This window comes from Salvia splendens, unplaced genomic scaffold (genome assembly GCF_004379255.2).
Source record: "Salvia splendens isolate huo1 unplaced genomic scaffold, SspV2 ctg634, whole genome shotgun sequence".
Taxonomy (NCBI): domain Eukaryota; kingdom Viridiplantae; phylum Streptophyta; class Magnoliopsida; order Lamiales; family Lamiaceae; genus Salvia; species Salvia splendens.
In genome coordinates, this window is record NW_024599297.1 from 1 (window position 1) to 9990 (window position 9990).

At 35.9% G+C, this 9990-nt stretch overlaps 1 pseudogene; it reads right to left on the minus strand.

Annotated features, from left to right (window-relative positions):
• Nucleotides 1–2456: 2456 nt before the first annotated feature.
• Nucleotides 2457–8977, minus strand: LOC121790828 (annotated as a pseudogene).
• Nucleotides 8978–9990: the final 1013 nt, after the last annotated feature.

Here is a 9990-nt window from a genome sequence, read left to right on the forward strand (position 1 = left end):
ACACAATTTATATAACCCTGCCCAAGATCAAAACATAGGCTTCATATTAAACATCAGTGAAGTTGAAGAATACATACTGAATTCCGAGATGACGAGCAAACCAATGAAGAAAGAGGAGACGAGGGTGATAACACTCCAGATAGCGAACGGCTGTAGAAATCTCATTTGACCTTGGGGTATGCCATCCAAATTCCTCAACTTATTGAACATTTTTCCATCCATGGTAAATACAACGGAAGCAGGAATTTCTGTAATAAATCAACGATATATTCGACAGACCAAAAGATCTATTCTTTTTCTAGTTCTTGATTTGTGGTGCCGGAGCCGAACGAGGGAGAGACTGATCGGCGGCCGGCAACGGAGAAAAAAAAAGGAGGGTTTGACTAAGGAGATTAATCAACCCTTCTCTTTTTCTCACATAAAAAGAAGTATCTCAGCAAGGATTCGAATTGCGTGTGATCCTGCTGCTATCTATTTATACAAGTTTGAAATTTGGGTCAATTTTTCTTCAGATTTTCTTCACCTATTGGGATTTAACGCTCTGCGATTATTTTGCGGGAATGTATGATTAACAATTGAGGGGGTTTTGATTATTTGTACTGTTTCAATCCCTACGTTCGTCAAATGTCTACGCCTCGTCATAGGATTTTGTCTTTTTATTTTATCTTTTACTACTCCATTAATTAGTAAAAATAATTTATAACTATTTGCTCCCTCAACCCACCATTGATTATCACACTTTGAATCGATAAATATAATAGAAAATGGATTGAAAATTTAATGTAATATTTGTTCTTTTTAATATATTAGTTTTATAATAAAATACAAATGAGTTAAAATTAATAAAATGTGAAGTTCATTAACAAAAGTAGTAGTCCCTTCGTTCCGTAGTAGTTGATGCGTTTCTTTTCGGCACGCGATTTAAGAAAAATTGTGTTAAGTGAGTTAAGTAAAGAAAGAATAAAGTAGAAATGAAAAAGTAGAGAGAAGAAGAGAGAACAAAGTACTAAGAAAAAGTAAAGTAAGTGGAAAAAAATATGTTGACTTTTACTAAAAAGAGAAATGACTCAACTACTATGAAACATATGGAATAAAAAGTAAGTGTGGCAAGTACTGACAGGCCGACCGAAAAGGAAACTAGTGACCGGTAATGATGGACGAAGGGAGTAATATTAAATGTTTGTCATTTATAGGTGCAAATCCAAAATACTCCCTTTGTCCCATAAATATATGCCGAATTTCCTTTGTTGTCCATCTCTTATAAATAGTTTGTATCTATTTATAGAAACATTTTCTCCTTTTTTACTTTATCATTTATAGGCCTCACCACCCGCTGCATTATTTCAATTATTTTTTTACATTATCCCTTACTTTACTAATTATGTATTAAAATTCGTATCTCCAACTAGTCTATTTCTATGAGACGGAACGAGTATAATTTTGGGCAGATGCATTAGACATAAAAGTATTGTAATTCGTAGCTAGAGTTGTCAAGTAGATCAGCCCGACTCGATTGTAAAGTATTATTATCACATAAGAAAAGGTGATGAAAAAGTTTATAATACAAATAAGACTAATTTTATGAACAGTCCCAAAATGAATGTGAATATATTCTATCAATTTTTCTTTAGATTTTTATACTTCTTGGTTATGAGAATTGTTATATTGCAAACTATATACTTAATTGCTAACTACAATAAATAATAGTCATTAGATATTCAAATCAAAGCCCTAGATCATCAACCTCGGAATGTCAATATCATCAACAAAAAACGTCAATAAGGGTATTAAGGTCAATTTACAATAAAATTAGTTGTAACTAACTTTTGAAAAATATCTCATAACATTAAAACGCATATAATTTTTTCGATTTAAATTATTTTTATGCACAACATATATCAAATTAAAGATAATTTCATAAAGATTCTAACGAGATCCCACTTGCATATGTTCTGATGTCAAAATTTGAAATTTTTTTTGAAAGTTTTCATAAATTTTGGTAATAGTTTTATGTTGCACATAATATGTTAATACAATACTTGTACAATGACAATATGAAATTGTATTAACATTGTCATGACTTTGTGTTGATGTATTTTATACATTGTATTGACATTGTGTTTCTAAACCCTAAATTTAATGGTTGCTATTATCTTTTTAATATTAAAAAATAAAAAACAAAATTACACATGGCAAATTATAGACCATAAGATTTCTAAAATCCTATAGTCTTAAATTAGTTGTAATTAGCAATTAATCACTCCCCTCTTGATTATAGTATTATTTAATTTTAGAATTTTTATAGTTCGGATTAGATTTTTTTAGATAAGACTTTGGATTTGAATTTTCAGACAAGTCGTTATTTTATAGCATTGGATTACATCATATTGTAGTCATATTAGACAACATTGATAGCACAAAAACAATTAATGACAAGAATATGACGTTGGTCCAACTTAACTAGAGATACTACTATTATTTATATTTGCACATTAAATGCATAAAATGAAATTCTAATAGTATAGTTGATAGCTGGAGCCTAAAGCTAGACACCATATTGACATTTATACAAGAAACCTAGTAACTGAACTGCTAAGTGTATTTTTCTTCAACTCACTATAATCACAGTTATGGCAGGGTTAGACCATGGAAGTTCTATCAGGATCAAAGAAAGTTGAGCTCTACTATAAGCACACAAAATTCTTTATACAAGAACTTCATATGGCCACCAAGATCATCTTAACTCTTTGAGAGCAATTGTTTGCAGTCACCTGCCTCTTCACTGTCTATCAAGTTGTTCATTACAGGTGTACTTGTGTCAGAACCCCGTACCTACCAGCGCACAAGACTATCTCGTTAGTTACACGTGTACTTGGTGATAGACAGACATTAATTGAAAAGCTTACCATGCTTGGCAACTTGAATGGCAGTGAATCTTGGGCAGATGCAGGGGATGACTCAGAAGGTCTGTGAAACAGCATGTGTGCTACCGAGCGGTCTATAGGATTTGTATCCGTTTCAATATCCACAAAGCTGTTGTGCCCGGGACGGACAAAAGAGAGTTAGCATGTAACTTAAGTTTAAGTGGCCTGGAGGCAAGGGAGTAATCTTCAGCTTAGTGCACTATAAGGAACATTCATGCTTTTATAAAGGTAGATTAACATACAATAATGCAGGGAAGAGTTCTCATACCTTTTTGTTCCTTCAGCTACTAATGTTCCACTGGCATCTCTTACAACATCAAAGCTGCTGTTTGAGTTTGCATGGTTATGCCTTTTTGCAGCACTCCGTGCAAGACGGTACAAACTGTCTCTTATGCATATCTTCGTTCTTAGATCCAACTAATCCAACAATGGACACAGATAATTCAACAAACCAAAATGTGTAACAAGGTAAGATGTTTTATACTCAATGAAGAATGTGGTGATCATGATAGAATGGACACCACAGTTGACACAGTGTTCTTGGTCACAAAATAACATGGACCAAACAGACAGTCTTTCCTTAACCTAATAAATTTAATGTATAAGCATCTGTTATACTATTAATTTGCTGCATCTGGTTTCTTCCATGCTTTTAGGCAGTTATATAAATTCTTTAATATCACTATATGTACTCCGAAACTATTTACTCCTCGTCCACTTCAGACAGTCCATTCGACATTTCATTCAAATAAGGGCAAATTGCCTATAAAGTCATGAACTTTCAAAATAGTTTGGATTTTCCCGTGAACTTTAAATGCTGCATGAAAAGTCATGAACTTTAACAAACTGTGTAAATTTCTCATCCGACCGACCGAATAGATTTCCTACACAAACTTATCCTACGTGGCGCCGGAGGCGTGACTTGGCAACTCAACTAATTCTGATTGTTTCTCTTCTATCTTTAGAACCTTTGACCCCGGACTTATCACAAACATACAAGTAGCACAAATGAAAACATACAAATCGAATTCAACATACAAATCGACATAAGCATTCAAATCGAATTCAGCATAAAAGTAGCATTAATTCCACAATTCAAATTGAACCATAAATTGTCATTTGCCAAGTCACGCATCCGGCGCGCCACGTAGGATAAATTTGTGTCGGAAATCTATCGGGTCGGATCGGATGGGAAATTTACGCAATCTGATAAAGTTCATGACTTTTCATGCAACATTTAAAGTTCACGGGAAAAACCAAACTATTTTGGCAATTTGCCCTTCAAATAAATATCTAAGGGTACTGCTCAAACTATTTCATCAGCATGAAAGGCAGTCATTGATGTGCACAGAACTACAATTTTGAATTAGGCCTCATGAGCATGTGATTGTGGCAAATCCTTTCCCAGGCAAATCTCAATGACAGGGCTATTTCAATCTACAGGGCCTAATAATGGAAAGTAATAAACTTCAACGACAAATTGTTGGTAAGATGAGACAGAACCCTAGTTAAAATACAAAAAATAAAATGAATTCGGGACATAATCCGATTTTCAGAATGTATATCATGTAAAATGTCAAAATGTATGTCATGTAGAATTTCAGAATGTATGATGTACTGCACTACTTATATCAAGTTAGCATGCATGCAGCAATTTCAAAGTGGACAGACTTCAGCAAAATAGTTTCACAAAGACTGGAAAGCTACATAAAATAGACTAGCAGACTTTGAATTAAGTTAGTATCAGCAAAAAGGAGTATCGAACTTCACATACTCTATCTGTGTGCCACAATACTGGTAACTAGTTTTTGTCCTTTATTCCAGAAGAATGATACAGTGCCCTTTTTGTGATTGACTGTGAAGTTAGTATTCATAATCTTAGGACCAGATGATACCTGCTCCATAACCAGCTTAAGCTGGCGAAAACTAGCTGCTCCAAGAGAAGCATCATCCTTTCCAGAACTTGTTGAGCTTTCTTGAACATTTGAGGATCCTAATTCTGCTGGAATGAAGTGGCGTACTTCTGCCAACTCACTATGATTCTCTGACTTATCTTGGGTATAATGCGCTTCTTCGGTCATAGAACCAGGATTGCTTGAGGTGGCTTGCACCACTATGTTTGCAGGTTTTATATTGCTCTTGACTTGAGATTGACTACCATGGCGACGATTTAGCTTTACTCCTCCTTTTCCAGTTCCTGTTGGAACTGTTTCAGGAAGAGGAAGGTCATGAGAGCCATTTATAGATTGAAACAGATTGGGTGTATGGGAGGAATCTCTGGTTGGTGGAGATGTCAACTCATTTGTCTCAGTTTTGATAGCAGAAGATGTTGGATTTACTGATGTCAGATCAGACGAAGGACTGTTATCTGGATGCACATACGGGAGGTGATTTTGTAAATAATTACAGGGATCTGGCACCAAAACATGCATTGGTTGTTGCTGGAATGAGAAATCTTGATAACACTTGGCCCTAGAAGGGGGTGCACTGCGTCATCCGGAAGCTTACTTGCACCATTTCCAAAATCATGCTCTTTTATTTTTCCCTTGAACTGGTTCTGCAGCTTCACCTGACTTTGGTGCCTGTTCAGCTGTAAAGTGAAGTACAATTTTAGAAACTGTGGTACAGTTTTAAAACACCCAACATCTAGAGATGGATTAGTATTTGAAATTCATAAAACTCAAACTCACACCCTGCCACCCCCAAGATGATTGGTTCAGGGTGGCAAGAAGTCCACAATTATAAGGATAGAACACACTTGTTTTTTTAGTAATATGCAAAAATGGTCTCAACTATCAGTCTATCGCCCCAGAACATGGAAAGAAGTGGTTTCATATCACTATCATGAAAAATCATCTAGAGATGGATTAGCATTTGACATTCATAAACAAAGTACATTTACCATACAGAAGTAATATATTCTGCACTATTACTCACACCCACACCCACACCCTGCCAACCCCAATATGATCAGTTCAGGGTGGCAAAAGTCCACAACTATTACGAAGTGGTTCCACATCACTATTACGAAAAATTAAACCCAATAGGGCCGATACAGGCTTCAAAACATTGTGATGTGTACTTACATGTGCTTTAGGGTTACATCCTTGCTCGCCATTCGCAATAGCAGGTCCATACACAAAGGACACGTGAGATTCAGGGTTCTCTGAGATCCAAGAACCATCTCTGAGCCTGATAGGTGCACCCACCATGGCACCATCATTTGAAGAATGGCCCTTCAAGAAGGTATGGTTTGATGAGAGATTTTCGGCAGAATTCGACTCAGGTGATGTGAATTTGAAGTCTGAATTGACAAGTTCTCCAGTGCTTCCGATGTTATCTGGTGCTGAAAACCAGCGGAACTCATCCTCTCTACTGGCTCCAAGTCCAAATGTTGAGTCACAACTCCTGAAATGCAGTAGGCCATTATGAACAAAAATAAAACATAACTCGAAAACCTCATGGTGAAAGAGTTCAGGGTTACCTAAATATCCTGTCAACGTCTTCAAAGTTCTCTATTTCAGGCCAACCAAAATTAAAGAAATCACTTGAATCTTTGACTTCATCATTTTCAAAGAAATTGAGATTGTTTCCAGCATGAGTTATGTCACCAAGAGCATCAGTGGAGGAGTTGGTCTTAAAGCCAGTGGTACCAGCAACACAAAACTGATTACCATGGGTATCCGTATTACTACTTTCATGAACATTAGTTGAGGAAGTGGCTTTCTCAGAACCTAAACTAGATGCTTCTTTGGTCGATTCAGGATCTGTTGAGGAAGAAAATACACCACCTGGTGCACCCGGTGTAGAATCTCTTTCCGACATTCTGTACTTCCTTTTACTCAATAATGAAAACTTTCCTTCTTCACTTCCTTGATCAACATGTCCAGCATATTGTCTGTCCTCGGTGTTAAATGCAATATTTATTTCTTCAAAGTGAGGTTTCTTGGAGCTATCACGCAAGAGAGAATTATCTTCCAAAGGACGAGGCACTATATGGTCATCACTCTGACAAAGATCATCCCAACCTATGTCTTCAAACTGTGACAGCCATTACAGAGTTTCAGCTGAAATAACTTCATATGATACTTGCATAAATGCATAAACTGTACCAAATCACAAATGAGTCATGCAGTGACAAGCCAATAGTTCCAGTAATGGGTTCTAAAATCACAAGGAAGAAGTCTGTGGCCCTCGTTAAAGCAGCTGGATAGTATAATCTCGTATTGTAATTGTTAAATTTCCAGGTTAGGAGAGTAATGCAAAAGATCAAACAACATAAATTAGCTTTCCAGCTCAGCATGAATCATAAACAAACTCAAAGCATGTATTTGACTCATTTTTTTCAATACTCCTTTAAAATAAGAGGCAACTGGGGCTACTAAACTGGTTCACTACAAATTAAAAGTGGAAATGAATGCAACAACACTTGATGAATATCACTTCATGCAGAATTTTCAGGGGTAATTACCCTATTCATACAAAATGTTTCATCAGCGTTTCATGTTAGTACAAAAAGTTTGAAGTTTCCATTCAAAAATCTTCATTCGCATTTCATTTTAATACATTCCGTCAATTGTTTTTAGACAAAGTCAACTTTTTGCCTACATGTGGTACAAAATGTTTTAACATTGTTTCATATTGATACAAAAAAGTTTCATTATTATTTCATGTTGGTACAAAATGTTTCATCATTGGTTCATGTTTTGTACATCACGACCACGTAGGCCAAAAGTTAATGACGTCCAAACATACATGACAGAATGTATTAAAATGAAACACTAATGGAACTTTTTGTTCACCTTATCAATTTTGTCTGGAATCTAGAGTCGAACCTAGACATATTAACATCACTCATCTAGACATTGAAGTGATATCATAGAAGTATATGCTTCCCAACCCGATAATGTGAACAGAAGAACTATAGCTATTTTTTGAATTTTAACTATAAAGTTTGTTCACTAACAACCCAGCTTGTCTCCCATATCAGTGTTAACAATTGCTACGTGTTCTGATAGTAGGTATTTATCACCTAACAGACTTTGAACAGTAAGTAGATAAACCAATATATGGTTTAGCCATCACAATCCATAACAAAAATTAGGCTACTTTCTGTTAATGGTAAGTTTCTCTCTAATGGGGGGGGGGGCATTCTTAACTAATAAGCTTACAAGATTTTTTTATCTCTATCTCTCTCATACTTTACACTCAGATGAAAATGATTTCAAGTACAATTTCTTCAACGAACAGATATGGTTCTATTTCTATAGTCTGGTTAGAATATTTTGCCGAAAGCTCCACACAAAACAAAGGAGAAGGAGAAGATGTTATATTAAGTGTTCCCCCATTTCTCTTTAATAAAACACTAATGTGCTAGTATTTAATCATATAACAACCAGAAATGGTGAACTCACCTCATACATGCGCGAATCTGTCATTCCTTAAAATTATTTTAACCAGCACTGAAGCTGTAGGAAATTTTCTTCATGTTTATATACGAATCTTCTTTCACCTCCGCGTTGAAATATCCCCCAAGAAACAAGCAACCGGAAAAATATTAGAAGCCAAAAGTAAATAAATCGCAATCTTCAAAACCACAGAAACAAGCCATCCCGCTAACACCAATTCAATGTGTACTTGCAGTTGCAAATGAGATAATAATCAGATAAGAACACAGAACGCTGCAAAAATCGGGAAAAACGAATCTCAACCCTCTCAAAAAGGCATAATAAGTGAATTTTACTACTCAGCATATTTTTTTTAAACGGTATGAATGAAGTAGCTAATTAACTACAATTTTTATTCTCCTGCAATTCAAAGGTTAATACCAATATACATCAGTAAGAACAAAGTTGATCACTCACTTTCTAGTCTTCACTCCACCAGATTACAATTTCACAGAAAGACCAAAACGAATTGCATAATCGAACTAAAACGTTCTATTCAACAATAATATATAGCTGATCTCTTCTGACCGTGGCTCCACATAAAACTCACTGGAACACCGCTGAGTCCAGTCACAAACCCTAGCAACGAGAAGTCAGAGTCGCAAATCTGGGGAAGTTTCAGAGAGAGAATGAAAAGGGGCGAATGATGTCCCACTCGGACATCCACTAGGACTTCCCAAAAACACCTCATGCCACGTCACTAGGACTTTGCATCCCACTGTCACGTCACTAGGACTTCCCCTGCACAATCCGCCATTCCCACTAGGACTTCCCGCAATAAAAAAAATCACAAATTCACAAATAAAACAATTTACGTTTACGGAAATAAAATTTCAACACGAATACGAACGAGAAAAATTAACAACTTCATTAAAAAAAACATACATGATTCGAAAAAAAAATAACATAGTAATAAAACAAAAAAATTTAATCACATCAACGTCAAGTGGTGCGAGAAACTTGTTAACACAAGTGGTGCGAATGAAATGAAGTTCAACGAGCCGTATATATAGAGTTAAAAAAAAAAAATAATACCGGACGTCCGACCCACGCCACAATGGCGGACGTCCGCCCGCCCGTCGCCCGGACGTCCGAGGACATCCGACGTCCTTACGGGACGTCCGTATCTGAGTTGCTTCGTTACAATGGCGGACGTCCCGGTCGCCCGTAGTAGATGTCCGACCGGACGTCCGCCATTGGAGATGCTCTAATGTCATTCACCAATTCAAATGTATTAACCAATAGTTTAAATGAGAGTACACACTTTATGCATGAAATCCAGTGGTTAAAAGCCTTTTAATTAGTTGTAAAGCTGATTACATCACATCATATATATATATACACATTATCTATATGTATATACAATTCAAACAATTGCATAATGAGGGTTTGCCCGCTAAAAAAAGAGAGTTTTTTCCCCAAAAAAAGGGGGTTTTCCCTCTTCTACATGAATCGTTTCTTAGAGTCAAAAAATAGGAGGGAAACAAATTTTGAATTTGAAATACTCAGAAATTTCTCTATAAATATCAGTTGCAATTGCACTCAATTATAAACTCCAGGTTCTTATTTCTCCCTCTACACTCTTACTGTTACTTTTATATCTCTCTTCATCTTCTTAT